We start from the raw sequence: 17299 nt of genomic DNA, 5'->3' as shown, positions 1-17299 counted from the left end.
ATCTATATATATACATATCTATATATATACATATCTATATATATATATACATATATATATATAGAGAGAGAGAGCGAAAGCAAGAGAGATAACAAATGCGGCTGATGACATATCACGTCGAAATATTAATTTCAAGCAAATATATCTTTGTTCACATTATATTCCTTGTGTATTTGACTAATACACGTATACCATACGTATTCTTCATTATATATATATATATATATATATATATATATATATATATATATATATACACACACATATATATATACATATATATATATATATATATATATATATATATATATATATAAATAAATATTTATATATAACAGAAGCCCAATTTCATAAACTTAGCCATTTATTTGTTCTGATGAGTTTTCTTAATATAATTCTGGGACTTTCACGTGCATATCTAAGCTGACCTAATTATTAACGCTAATTTTCGCGCTTCTTGTCTGGGTCAGGTTGACCTTGCTTTTCAAATTTAAATCTTCACCGCTTTTCGGGTGTTTTATTTATTTTTTATTTTTTTTAAACATTAATTCTTTTGATTCATCCAGCCTTGACAGTTGCGCTTTTTCCAACGAACTCTGCCTTTTGGATTATTTTGGACCATTTAGAATTTACCTATTGGATTGAAATTTTAAATTCTACCGTTTTGGATTTTACCATTTTTGGATTTTTACCCTTCACTGGACTGTCTGTTCATGTGAAATCTTTTTATTTTTATTTTTCTTTTGCCTCACCCTTTTTTTTTTTAACCAAGTAAGATCTGTGACTTACTTCTACTTTCACTAAATACTTTTATATGGAACATCCGATCCTGCATTTAGCTAATTCCTGCCCTCTGATGAGAAGGAGAGTATTTCTTCGAACCTCCACGGATTAAGGACTATCCACTTATCTTGTGTTTCCGTTTTTTAAAATTAAATATGTTTTTAACTCTTTTTCAAGATGTATTTTAACATGTTTTATTAATCATGTGTTCATATTATAAGCTCTATTTCCTTTTCGGTTTTATTGAGCTTTTTACATCTGGCTGAGTTTATTTTACTTGTAAATATTAACTCTTTAATATTTATAATATATTTTAAGTTTACCATTTTGATTACCATGGTAAACTTATTGTAATTTTTATTATATATATATATATATATATATATATATATATATATATATATATATATATATATATATATATATATATATACATGCGTATGTGCGGTATAATAACGTTTAACATTGCCAGTACTAAATGGGTGACAGTTTCTGATTTCTAGGTAATGTATGCGCTTTCCGTTTATCGATGGGTTTTTTCCAGTCGTCCTGGACTTCTTGCCACTGGACTCAAACACTGCCGATACAGGAGAGGTGTTGTCCAAGATTGCGAAACCTTGCGTCACAGTTACAGGCGCAGCTGCTCCTACAGGGATATTATTTGTTTTAGAGGACTTAAGGGAGGCATCACACACATAATATATATATATATATAGTATATATATATATATAGAGAGAGAGTATATATATATATATATATATATATATATATATATATATATATATAGAGTATGTGTATATATATATATATATATATATATATATATATATATATATATATATATATATATATATATATATACTAGGAGAAGTACGTCGTTGACTGGTTTCAAAAACAGCCTACAGAACATAGATTGTGATTGAGGAAAGTATGATAGGTTAGGAGGGGGTTGTACAGAATTTTACCTTAAGCAAAATATGATGAAAGTAAAGATAATTTTGGCGAAACTATATTTTTTCTATAAAGTTTGTTTCCATGCGTAGCAGGAGTGACCAACAAAATTAGGTTTCCTTACAAAAGGAAAATATATATATATATATATATATATATATATATATATATATATATATATATATATATATATATATATACACGAAATAAATCTAACCATTGTCAATAAAAGTTACATTTATGGTCGAAAATTTCATTGGTTTGTATTTTTAAGTAGTTTGTAATTTTTTTTTTTAATTCAGGAACTGGTTTTTAAAAAGTCAAAATGAAGCGACTTTGAAATGGAAAGCCCCGTTTTCAATTTGAAGGAGGGCCACCTGAGCATTCTGTTTTAACAATTTCATAGAGTTCCGTCAACGTTTGGAATATTATAGACATATTTTAATGTTTTCCATTATTTTGTGCTTGAGGAATATTCGATTATGGCATGTGTTGTTTATATAAAAAAGTCATTTAAGTGGTCATCGCCTCAAATTTTGTTTTAATTTCGGTTCGCTGAAATTATCTCAAGTAAAGAGCATTAAAAACCATTTCAAATAAAAAAACACATTAACTGAACTTTTATTGACTATGGTAACATTTATTTCTTGTATATTTATTTTTCTGGCTTTTCTGCTAAACACTCTTACTAAAATAATATCGACGAAATATCGAAAAACAAAGAAACAAAAACAGTTTAGAAAAATAATGAAACTTTACTTAATTTAGTAAAATAACCCGAAACATCCAAATTGGATATTAAAAAAGTAAACACGTAATTACTTTCTTTTTTTTACAGCAAATAATCAATAAAAATATGAAGAATAAAATAGCTCCCTTTTCAAGCAGAACAGCTTCGTTACAGTATTCTAGTATTGAACGATGTTGTATTTCGACGTCGGATTCAGGGTTGTACTATTGTAATGTACAGAACACGCAAAATGGGGTGTATTCAACTGAATTCCTTCTAGTACACTGACAAAAAGCTTAAAAGATATATGAATAAACATAAAAGGTTATGCAAATGTTTTTAAAAAGAAACATAATCACGTGGGCAGGATGTTTTCCTTCTTTTGACACGATAACAAGTAACGTTCTTATTTTTTATTATTTATCTATGTATCTATTTTGAAAGAGTGTCACCTGCAATGGAGAATGAAAGGACATAGTTATTCATAATTAGTGTCGAGAATTGTCTAAAGTTCCGACTTTTTTTAGGCTCTCACTTTAATACGAACGTGAATTTATGAGGTGAATTTATTCGACACAATATGATTTCACTAAAAAAAATAAATAAAACTTACGTGAATTAAGATTAAAGTAAAGGAGTTATTGTGGAGCCGCACCTCTTTTAAAAAAACTTATTAAAACTTTGACATATTTTATTCTATGGAAGTCAGGCGCGATCGAACACCCAATAATTTTATTATACCATATTTCTTTAGACTAAAACATAATTATAAAAATATACTTACGCAAATATATCTAAAACATCTTTGTTAAAGTTTCTGCAATATTTGCATGGAGTACAGGAGCGAACGCAGACCCCACAATTTTATTATACCATCCCTATTTAAGTTAAACCATACATATCAAAGTATGCGTATATATATATATATATATATATATATATATATATATATATATATATATATATATATATATATACGGGTTTCGAATCCTGAGCTCGGATGTGTCTAACTGATGAGCCCAAATGACGGCGAAACTCGAGTCTTGGACGTCCGATTCTTTGACTGTCATGGCTCTTGTGGGCTGCGACGTGGTTTGGCTGTGGAATTTATTATATACAATCTCTCACATTCTGAAAATCCTATCATAAGTTGCTCGCTTGGTTAGCATTGCTGGATGGCATCGTCCTTTCGAGTTAAAAATCCTACTTGTCAGACATTGACTTGGGGTTATTAGCTGGTTGGATGACCGCGTCCCTTGTTGAGACGAAGTAGGTTCATTTCACAGTCGGATTTCGACACGGTTTGCTTGATCTGTGTTGGTTAATAGAAATTCTTGTTTGCAGGGCGTTTGCTCAGTTGGTAGAGTGCTTGTCTTGAATGCAGGATGCTCGGGTTTCGAATCCTGAGCTCTGATGTGTCAAACTGATGAGCCCAAATGAGGGCGAAACTCGGGTCTTGGGCTTCCGGTTCTTTGACTGTCATGGCTCTTGTGGGCTGCGAGGTTGTTTGGCTGTCGAATTTATTATATATATATATATATTCATATATATATATTCGTATACTGGTGCATGTTTTCCTGTTTGTTTCCCTTGTAATACATTTTTGTTTCTTTTAAGCTGGATTAAATTCAGATGTTTTATTCGAGTGTAAAATAAATACAGTAGTTGAGAACGTTTTGGACTTGATGAATTAAAGCTGTAATCGCGAACGTTTTTGAAGTGATGAATTAAAATTGCGGTAGTGGATTTATTGAAAAGTCGAGTCAAATCGGAAAAGAATCATTAAAAACACTTAAGCGTGCCCTCCCTCTTTCATATTAATCCTGGCTGATGGTTGTTGTTTTTTTTTTTTTCATAGGGATGATTAGAGTTCGATTATTGGGAAGTGAAAATCACATTGTTTGACGGCTATTATGATATTGATGTTAACTCATATATTACTTAATTCAGTTTTGGGGTGGCAGATGCCGTAAGACGTTGGTAAGTCGAAATCGGGAAAGATAGGTGGCATGTTACTGGGCGAGGATTACTCCTTCTAGACATGCTGATGGATGTGGTGTTTTGGAGAGGAATTCTCGTACAGGGGATTCAAAACGTACACATCATTTCTAGTTTTGTGTAAACTGCTGTCGGATGTAAAGTTATTGCGTATTAGTAATTGACATATCACATTTTAGAGTTTATTTCAGTGGTTACAATGTATTTGTGTATGATATTTCTTTTTTATTTTTCGTCTAAATTGTAAATTACATGCATCTGGTTACAGCGCAACATAGATTGTCTGTGGTGTGCGGTTATGGTCACTTGCGTTAGTTATGTTTTTAGTTGTTTATTGACATTGATTTTCGTTTACTGGTGGACATTGTTTGCCTTTCCACTTGTTAGGCTCTAACTAACATCGTCTATAGTGTACCGCACTGAGATTACACTGTCTTTTTCCAATAGCGATCACTAATGATATTTGGCGTTTTTAGGCGTTTACTTGCGTAAATGTCATTGTAAGTCACTATCGGTTATGACAAATATCGAGTCCTAGTTGACTACTTTGAAATAAAATGGTCTGCTTTAACAATCCTGCAATAATCCATTGTATGGTACTGTCATCCTATAACAGTCAATCTTGTACATTGGCGGTCATTACGGTGATTAACAGGGATTTTTGTTGATTACTGTCACTATTGAGCAGTGGTATGCATTTCTTCACACTGATGTATCGAATTGATTACTGCTATTGTTATGCGTTAAATTCAAAATGTTAATTTACTGTTGTGTGCGGGTGAGACCTGCGGTTCCAAGTCAATTACTGATGTGTACAGAATGTAAACAAAAACGTTATTTTATGCTGTACAGCAAATCAATACTCATGTACTTAATTTTTTTTTTCAAAATAGAGAGGAGGATTAAATCACACATTACATCTTTTTGTGAGACTACTTATATATTTTAATTAGCAAAAATCGAATTAAAAACTTCATGGTAAATATGTGTGGTTAAATAAATCGAAATCCATAGTCTGGTTTAGTTCCAAATCAGTGGAATAATTTATCTCGTTGTACTATGTTACGAAGCGTAATACGCGTATATAATTCGAACCGGAAAATTTCATATGACTTTAAATGTAAAAAGAAAAATAATTATCGGTGTATAAAAGTATTAATTTAAAATACATAGTAAGATTAAACAGATTAGTGTGCATAATAATCAGAGATATGACAACACCATATTATTTGTCTTGCTTTCATTCCCACGTATATATCCATTTATATCTCATATGTTTTTTTTATGTAGAGTGATGTAGTTTTTGGATTTATTAATTGTGTCAAACTGTGTCGGATATATAACTCGAGAGTCCAACCAATGAAAATAATATGCTGTTGTAATAGCCCTACTAATTTTCAATGAAGGTGTGGGGGAAAAGATATATAGAATAAGGTACACTCGAATAAAAAAATGTGCATTAGTCTAAACCAATCGAAATAGACACTACTTTGTTTACTTTATTCGCTTTGTCAGTTTAACGAAGTAGGCCTACTCAGTTTAAAATCTGTTGGGCCACCTATTTACTTTTCAGCGAAAAGGAGTATATATACCTAAGTTGAACCTGGAAATGCTTAATGACTGTAAGTCTAAATTATTCGCTATCGTTTAGTCAAATATTTAGGTGCAACGCCCAGTTGGATTAGATCAGGTACTTTGCAAATAAAAACATTGTCCGGCTAATTTTAGATGTTGAAGTAGAAAGTTAACCAAATTGAAATCGACGCAATAGACTTTATTTTGGCGTTGATTCAACTAAAATAGATCTGTCGATGTTATAAATTTGTAGAAGAACGTGTCGCATTTATACTCTGTGCCAAATTTGACTACCTGTACATAATATTAATCTGATAATCTTAATTGATTTTAATAGAGAAATATCGGTATCCCTATGATACAGTATTTAGTGAAAATGCATATTTGGAATAAATCATGCAGTGTGGAAATAAAAGCATTTGCATGAGTAATTGTAGTAATTTTAGAAATATATATTTGTAAAAGTAAAATCAACACGCACGAGGAAAGTGTCAATATGTATTGTTGTTTTTTGGGGTATTTTTAATGTTTTTTTTTCTTTTGCTGTTAAATTTAAATCGCCACGATTAAGTCTAGGTCTCCGTTGTGGAAAATTAACAGAAGGTCTGGTTGAATGAAACCATCTGTAGAATAATGTGCATGTTTTATACCCTGTATCGAAAAGCGACTGCGTTACAACGTATACAGCACAAAAAAAACAACAAAAAAAAACAGCGTTCATTATTAAGTCTAAACACACAGTTACAGTAACTAACTGGCGACGTGAGTTTATTGCAAGAATAATCTGTACCGGTATTATAATGGTTTTGCTGTTGCTAAATATTAATATATGAGACATCTTTTTCGAATTTTAGCATAGTGAGAAGTAAACAAGTGTGTACCGGGTGCAATGATTACATTGTCGCACTAGTAAATGCATGATTCCATTTCCGTTTGATAAAATAGTTCTTTTCCAGACTATTTGCAAATCACAAGAGCGATAGGAGCCTTCTATTATGGCTGAAAGTGACACAATAGACAACGAGCGAGATCGGAGATGCGCCTCTGTACCTCTCATGCTCCCTACCGATTTAAGTTATGGCAACAGTACCATGATTCCAAAACCTCATAATGCTAATTCGGATAACAGATACGTATTCAGCGTGAAGAAAACCATATTTCTGGTCGTTTATGTGTTTTTCAAGTGAGGGCTACACCATGCCACCTCATATCTTCGAAGTCGGCTTGAAAATCAACACAAAAGTGTATCTGGATGTGCTGAAGTGTGATGCTCTCGTGAAATAAGGTGACCGCTAACAGACTTTTTACGCGGTGCCGGCCCACACGTTTCAGGCGCGCAACACCTTTGTACCCTTCTCTCACCGGTCTCCTCCTCTCCCACTCGAACGTGCTGGACTATCTTTATTTGATTATACGTCAAGACTTCCACCAAACATAAAGAAGCCCACAATACCCGATACAACATTATCACCCCCATCTGTCGAGAATTTATCGAGTTTCTCCTGTCTCTTGTGGAAAAGGCATGCTCTCAGATCCGAACTGTATCAGATCGCTTCGGATCTGAGAACATGCTTTTTCCATACGGGACAGGTGTAGCTCGGTAAATTCTCGATAGGAAAAAATAAACGGTAGGTGTAGCATTGTTCAGGTCGACCGTTTCTTTTTTCTATTTTTTGTAATCTGAAAGTATTGCTTATCGTCGATAATAATCGCTGGAAAATAAAATACGAAGAAATTGAAAAGGTGAATTGTAAACGCATTGTTTAGGTCCGCCAAACCATGTAGGGGTATCCTTGAGCAAGTTTTTGTATGAATTATTATCGTTCGAGTCTTCGGCTTACAGGAAAAACTGCACATTTAAGGATTTGTAAAGACAGTTTCCGTTTTACATGCAACTTTACAGTAAATATGCAAAAAGGCAACATATCAAGGGATTTTGAAAGGGGAAGATATTTGTGTCAACGTAATGTTATTATATGGTATGTTTGTGTCCAAGCGATAATAATCTGCAGGATAAGTAGAAAAAAATCCGAAAAGTACAACGAATGGGTTCTCCTTGATGATTTGTCTCCCAAATTCTCGTCTGCAAAATTGTTATAATGTAATTACAGTGAGGCGAGTATAAAATAAAGTATTCATTCAAGTTCCATTATTATTGTTTAACTGAAAAAGAAACCAATTATTTTTGAAAGAGTGGGTTTATTTACGATAATAAAACCCACCTTTATTTTTACTGATGCAGATATGTAAGCCTTCGTTGAAAAATAAATTTACTCGCTACTTATTCTTTCGTGTTAGTTTTTATATTTGAATTGAGTGCATTTGAAGTGGAGCTATTTTTTGTTGATAAAAAAGTTGAACTCCCTTTTCTTCCTTTATTATTTGGATTTAATAGTTGCTCTTGTTAAAACAGCACCACTTTATTTAATTATTTTACTCCAGTAAATATGTTGTAGAGAAGCTAACAAAGGAAACGTGTCTCAAAAAATACAACAAAGTTTAATAAACGTAATTTTTCTGCCCATCTGTCTAATTATTTTTCCATCTTTCATTAGTTTTCATTGCTCTTTTTCTAATCTATCTAAAATAGTAAATTAAGTCATAAAATAAAGCACAACAGACGAACTAGTACAATTTTAAGTACACGCGCGGTTTGTTTTTATATTAGTTTTTTACACATCCAATATTTCTTTCATTTTTAATTTTCATTTTTTTTATTTGGCAATTTATGATTAAAATAAATTGCAGTTTACCTTAATGCCTTAACTAGCAAATTCTAGCATTGCTACAAATATAATTTGCTGATTTCTTCATGCCCTCTGATGAGAAGAATAATGAGAATAGCATTCTTTGAAACTCCGCGAACAAAGAACTTTGTAAATTCATTTTTTGAGTATTCAGTCGAACAATAAATTTTAAGTATAAAATTCAAGTTACAGTTTTAATTTTCTTTCCCTTATAATAAATCTGCTCTCTATTTCGTATTGATCTTTTTTAATTAAGTTTCGATTATATTTTCTATATATAAATACTGTTATCCATCTTAGTTTGAGGTTTATCATTGTGTATATGAGGTAAACACTACATCCCTTTGTTTTAATTATATATATATATATGCACACACATATACACGTACATATATATACATATATACACATACACATACATACATACATATATGCACATACACACACATATAGAAGTATGCACATACATACATATACATACCCACATACTTACATAGATATGTATACTCATGCATACATACACGCACACATATACATACACACATACATATACAGACATGCACACACATAGAGACGCATATACATTCATTCACATACATATACACACAAGCCGATACGTATACTTATACACATACATACACACATATGTATATATATTCATATACATACGCACATGCAAATGCATACATATACATACAAATCCAGATATATACATACATCCATATTATTCACTTATATACACACCCCCACATATACATACACCCACATACATATATTCACACATACACATATACAGGCATGCGCATACGCATACACACAAACTTATACAAATATGCATGCCCACATTCATTTGCATGTATATATATATATATATATGCATACCTATATTCATACAAATATACATATACACATGTATACACATATATAAATATGCATATACACATGTATACAGATATATAAATATACATATACACATGTATACACATATATATATACATTCACATGTATACACATATATAAACATACATCCACATGTATACACATATATAGATATACCTCCACATGTATACACATATATAGATATACATCCACATGTATACACATATAGATATACATACACATGTATACACATATATAGATATACATCCACATGTATACACATATATAAATACACATACGCATGTACACTTAAATAAATATACATACACACATACACTTAGATATACATACACATGTACACGTATATAAATATACATACACATGTACACTTATATAAATATACATAAAAATGAACACTTATAGAAATATACATAAAAATGAACACTTATAGAAATATACATACACATATACATGTACACTTTATATATATATATATATATATATATATAAACACAGATACATATATGCATATAAGTCTGGTAGATCAGTTATTACATATTTCCATCCTGTCAGGTCTGCACGCGTCACAACTGCTCCACTGCCACAAGAGTTTTTTGAGGTGTTTATTGTAGACAACTATCTGAGGGAGTATCTGTACAAATATGTGATTGTATAGTTCTAGCTTTGTACGACAGCTAAGTCTCTTTCTCGAGTCAAAATGTTGCGATCCAGCAACAAGCAAGATAAAGATATCCAGCAACAAGTCAAACTGCAGACCAGCTAAACAGGTAATGGTGTTCCGCTTTATGGTTTTTGTAAATCAGAGATTTTCTTCTCCAAGCGGGGTTGCCTTCAGAACGGTTTACAGAAACCCTCTCCACCCCAATACTATTCGGTACATGTCTGGAATTTAGGTTGCTGGGCACCAGAGCATATTCCACACACCGGAGGGTCATGCATGCCACAGCTGACAGGGCCTAAGCTCCTCATGAGGTTTCTGTCAGAGTCACTTCACCCTTAGCCTTTGGTTAAGGAACCTTGGCCTACAAGGGAGTGGAGGTCAAGTTATACAGCTTCGGACACACGCTGATTATCAGAGTCCCAACAATAACTAAATGAAAACAACTAAAAAAAAACACGACAGGTAAAAACAGGTAGTCATGAGTTGCGGTGTCTGTGGGGATCCCAACCCAAAGGAGCGACCAAAATGGAAGTACTCGCCAGCGATCACTACGATAGTGATGGTGGGTCCAAATAAATGGATTTAAATAATTTACTTTTACCTATTCATGTTCAAATAAATTTAAATAAATTAATATACAAAGGTAAACAAATACATGTCCGACAATAAAAAAATAAGTGCGCTTAGTCTATTTGATGGTGATGATGATTATTACGATGCTGATGATGCACACAAATAAACATAATTAAAAATAAATACATCTTAGACGATAGACGTAAATTACAGATCTCGGCCGCACCCCTCTGTTAAACGGGGGGGGGGAAACGTTTAAAGGACGCTTGGTTTCTTTGATATTGATGATGATGATGATTATGATGATGATGACGAGCAATAGCAATTATAAGTAAAGAATAACATGTGTCGAAGAGAAACTATACGTGTAATGGGCAAACCTTGGTCGCAATCATCTGTTACAAAAGTTCATAGAGGAAAAAAAAAACTTTTAAGGACGATCGGTATCTTTGATGTTAATCAAGCGTCCTTAAAACGTTTTGTTCCTATTATTTCACACAGAACTGCGACCGCGGTCTGCCTATTAATTGTATCGGGCAGGTATTACATTTTAGGTATGTTTATTTGTGTTAATCATCATCACCGTCATCATAAACACACACACATGCACACCCACACTATATATATATGTATATATATATATATATATATATATATATATATATATATATATATATATATATATATATATATATATTCAAAACCAGATCCTTAATAAGCTGTATAAATTAAAATAGGTTGTAAATTTCAAGTTGAACTTATTTTCAATAGGATACCTAATGTAAACAAATTAAACATGTAATTTTTGTAATGTTAAAATTTCCAAGTAAGATAACATGTTACGGTTTTCTTCTAATATATATTTTATCCAACTCCTGTGTAAAAAGAAATGATTTTTGTTAAAATTCAAATGCAAGTTAGAATATATCCAATAGATCTTTGAAACGCAACGAAAATTGTTTATCTAACATATCAACTGAGTATCAGAAATAAAATCAATTGAAACTTTGACTAAATGTTATTACAAATGACCCAATGCGAATCTGATATTTCAGTGAAATAGAAATAATATTTCAATTCTACTCACTGTATATTTATAAAGGTAAGTAAATATGTTTTCTATCTCTTTATTTATACGCGTGTTTACCATAGTCCAGTATAATAACAGAAAAGTGAAACAATAATTGAATAACATTTCATGAACATTTTTAAAAATGTATTAAATCGAAAGCGTTTTTCAATCCCGATGACGTCATGAATATAGAATGATTTGTGAATATGTTTTTCCAAATATTATTATTATTAAAATATTTTTGCTTTAAATTCAGATCTTTAAATATTAAGAAATGCAGAAGTTTTTACCCCTCATATCTATGTGAATTCAGATTATAAAATGTCATTGAAAACTTTGCTTTTTACATTTAAAGATATATTCAAAATAGGTGGCTTGGTTTTGCACGGATATTTTCCATTCTTCGATCCAAAAAATGTTTTTGCTCTTTTAGAGGTTAATGCAAATCAATTCCTCACAATAAATACAAATTGCTTCCCGGACTGCTGGAATACTGCTTTAGTGGTACCAGTTTTCAAGAATTATGGGTACAGAACTGACCCATTAAATTATGGCCCCATTAGCCTCCTGCAACTTTTCGTCAAAATATTGAGTCCATAATTAACCAAGCTCTAGTCAATCACTTTACAGATGCAATACTTCTGACCGACCAACTATATCAATGTAGCCAAGCCCGTTTCACAGCAGATATGCTAACTGTAATCTCTGAACGTATATAGGATGGGAGAGTAGAACAGTAGCTCTAGATATATCTAAGGCTTTTGACATGGTATGGCATGACGGTCTTCTCAAGAAAATCAGATCATCCGGTATAACTACCGACGAATATTTAAGATAAATCCTTCTTAGATAAGAGAAAATCAAGGTTGTGGTCAACGGTCTTACATCTAAACAATGTGATATAGATGCAGGAGTTACTCTGGGGGTTATCCTTTGACCTTTATCATTCCTAATATTCATAAATGCCCTCCGCGACAAAAGATGAGATGGGTATATATGCTGATGAATACACGCTCGATACCAGGCACGCACGAAAAAAAAGCAAACACATATATAAGGAAATGGCAGAATGACAAGAGGATGACATCCAATCTGTAGTTGAAAGGGGAAAATGGATTGTAACATTCAATGCTGTCAAGAATAAGCTTGTTTCCTTAAATAATTACAAGAAACTATCTAGCACCAATAGCAATAGCCAAAGATTCATTATGTGAAAGTACTTCATTTAAACTCCTCGGCCTAACATTCACAGGAAACATGAGTTTGAACAATTACATTGAGAGTATTGCCAGGACCGCTGCGAAGAAGGAAGTCTCGCTCTACCGTACTAGATAACTACTAACGACCGAAAGTAGCCTGCACATCTATGAGACAACCATTCGCCAATGCCTATAGAGTATTGGTATCATATTTGGAGTATTGATGCTACTAGTCTTTCGCTCCTAGACAAGATCCAAAAGAGAGTCTCCAACTTGATACGTCCCTAACTGCCATCTAAGCTTCAGCCTCTGTCCCATCGACGAAATGTTGTATCCGTCGGCCTGTTCTACTGTAGAAGAGAAATAGCGAACAACTGTGTTCACAAAAAAAATACTCTCGGATAGAGATACAAAATAGTTTAAAAACTAACAAAAACAATAGAAAATAAATAGATAAATAAATTAAATAAATATGCATGTACACAACCGCTCACACACATACACACACACACATATATATATATATATATATATATATATATATATATATATATATATATATAAATGCAAATGTGTGTGGATACATATATTTATTTAAAAACTAATATAAAAAAAACAACCTAGATTTAAAACAGGTCAAGAAACCAGATATCCAGTCTAAATAGAGCACACACAAAGGAACAGGTCAAGCAGAGGTCAAAAAGTATTTTGTGCAATAAGTGCATGTGCATGTTCATTGGCTGATAGAAAGGGCGCGGTGGATACTAGAAAGCTGATTGACTAACAAAAACCTCAAAAGAAAGGGCGTATATAAAAACGACAGAAAACCACACAATTCGCGAATAAGCCTGAAGAGTCCTAAAGTGGATGAGACGCGGAATATTCAGTGTAGGTTAATCGCCACAAATATTTTATAACTTACTAACAAGCTCTACCTACGTATGGGAAATTTTGAAGTAAATACTGAAAGTTTACGCATAAATTTATACTTTCGTATATAAATTTATGGGAGTAAATGAAGTAGTTTATATATATATATATATATATATATATATATATATATATATATATACATTTCTATATATATATATATATATATAACTATTTAATTATATTAGTGTAAATAAAATAGTCATATATATACATATATACATATGTATATATATAGATATATATATATATATATACACATATATGCATATATCTACACATATACATCAATATATACACATATATACATAAATAAAAGCATATACATATATACACACATATACATATATATACGCATGCACATGAATATATATACACATACAAATATATGCATATATATATACACACATATATATAAATACACATATATGTATACCTATAAACATTGATACATATATATATATATATATATATATATATATATATATATATATATATATATATACCATGGCGTAATGGTTAGGAGCCTTGTATGTCATTCAGACGGTCGGGCTTCAATCCGGGCTTGAGGTAGTTGCCTGTCTAGCCGATCTGAATAGATTTGGAACAGCGAAACAGTTCTATGTATAGATGCCTATAATGCATCTCATCTTAAATTGAAACTATTGAGAAGTTATCCATGACTTACCTTTAGCATATAGGCGACACGCTTAGTGCTAACAAATCGGGCGAAGGTATTTCGCATGATGTCAACAGATCATTAAACTCACTAATCGCTCAACAGCCGCAAATAGCGTACTGGTTAGGAGCCTTGACTATAGTACAGGCGGTGGGGTTTAATCCGGCCTTGAGGTGGTTGCCTGTCGAGCCTCAATGATGAGTTGTGAACAGGGAATCAGTACATGGATGTATGTGGATGACTATATGTATATATATATATAAATATATATATATATATGTATATATACATATATACCTACATATATATATACGCGTACATATATACAGGTACATACAGGCATATACATATGCATATATATATATATATATATACAAATGTGTATAACAAAACACATATACATATATCTACATATATATACATACCTATATATTTGTGAATATATATGCATATATACATACATATGTACACATATATATCAATATATATATATATACATACTCACATATCAATATATATATATATGCATATATATACATATATAGACACACACATACAGATACGCATATATATCAATATATATGCATATATATCATTATATATGCATATATATCCATATATAAATACATACATATACATATATACACACATACATATACATATATATCCATATATAAATACATACATATACATATATACACACATACATATACATATATATATATAAATATATATATATATACTTTTATATACATATACATAAAATATATACATACATATACAATTATACATATACAGATATATACATTTATATACATATGCATAAAAATATATACAAACATATACAAATATATATATACATATACATTCAAATATATACACGCATATATATACATACTACGTACAAACATATATATATACACAAATTACATAGAAACATATACACATATATATACATAATACAGACAAATGTATACATATATATATACATAATACATCTATATACACACATATATATATATACACTATACATACACATATATACAAAAATATATACACAATACATACATATATATACATATATATATACATATACATACAAATATATACATATAAATACAAAAATATATATACACATATCTATATAGAAATATATACATAAAACTTTCTATACATATATATATATATATATATAAATGTATACATAAATATATTTTAATATATGCATATACACGCATATATATATCAATATATGCATATATACATATATATACATATATAACACACCTGTGCATATCTATACATACGTATATATACATATACATACATATACACATATGAAAATATATATATATACATAGATACATACATATAGACATATATATACGCATACATACATGCATATATATACACATACATACAGCTATATATATATGCACACACATATATATACATATACATACAAAAATATATACATACATACATATATATTTATAAATATATATATGCATATATACATATATATGTATATATACGTATACAAATACGTATGCATATGCATACATATATATGCATATACATACATACATACACACACATATATATATGCATATATACCCATGAATAAACATAGATATAAATATATACGTGAATAAAAATATATACATACATATATACATATATATATATATATAAAGAAAATATACATATATGTAAATATATAGATATATATATACACACATATATACACATACACATATAAATATACATATATATACATAAATATATATGTGCACATATACATGTATATATACATATACACATATATATATATAAACATATATATATATGTATGTACATGTATATATACATAAAAATATGTATGCATATATATGTATATATACATAAACAAATATATGCATATATATGTATATATACACAAACAAATATATGCGTATATATGTATATATACATAAACATATATATGCATACATATACATAAACATATAGATTCATAGATATAAATGTGTATTTAAATACATGGATATATACAAAAATATACATATATATATATACATATATATACATGCATAATTACATAAATACACATATATATACATATATATACATGCATATATACATATATATATGCATATATACATATATATATACATGTTCATATATATATGCAAATACACATATATACATATACACATATATGCCTATAAAGATATATATACACACATAAACATATATATAAATATACATATACAAATATACATACACTTATATAAATATACATATATATATACAATGACATATATATATACATACATATACACACACATATAAACACATACACACACATATGTATATATACACACAAATATATATATTACCACACACATATATACATATATATACACATATATACACATTTATATACACATATACATATACACATATATACACATATATAGACACATATATATACATAAAC

This window comes from Euprymna scolopes, chromosome 3 (genome assembly GCF_053919585.1).
Source record: "Euprymna scolopes isolate OS-2025 chromosome 3, ASM5391958v1, whole genome shotgun sequence".
NCBI lineage: Eukaryota > Metazoa > Mollusca > Cephalopoda > Sepiida > Sepiolidae > Euprymna > Euprymna scolopes.
Note: the sequence above shows the minus strand (reverse complement) of the source record.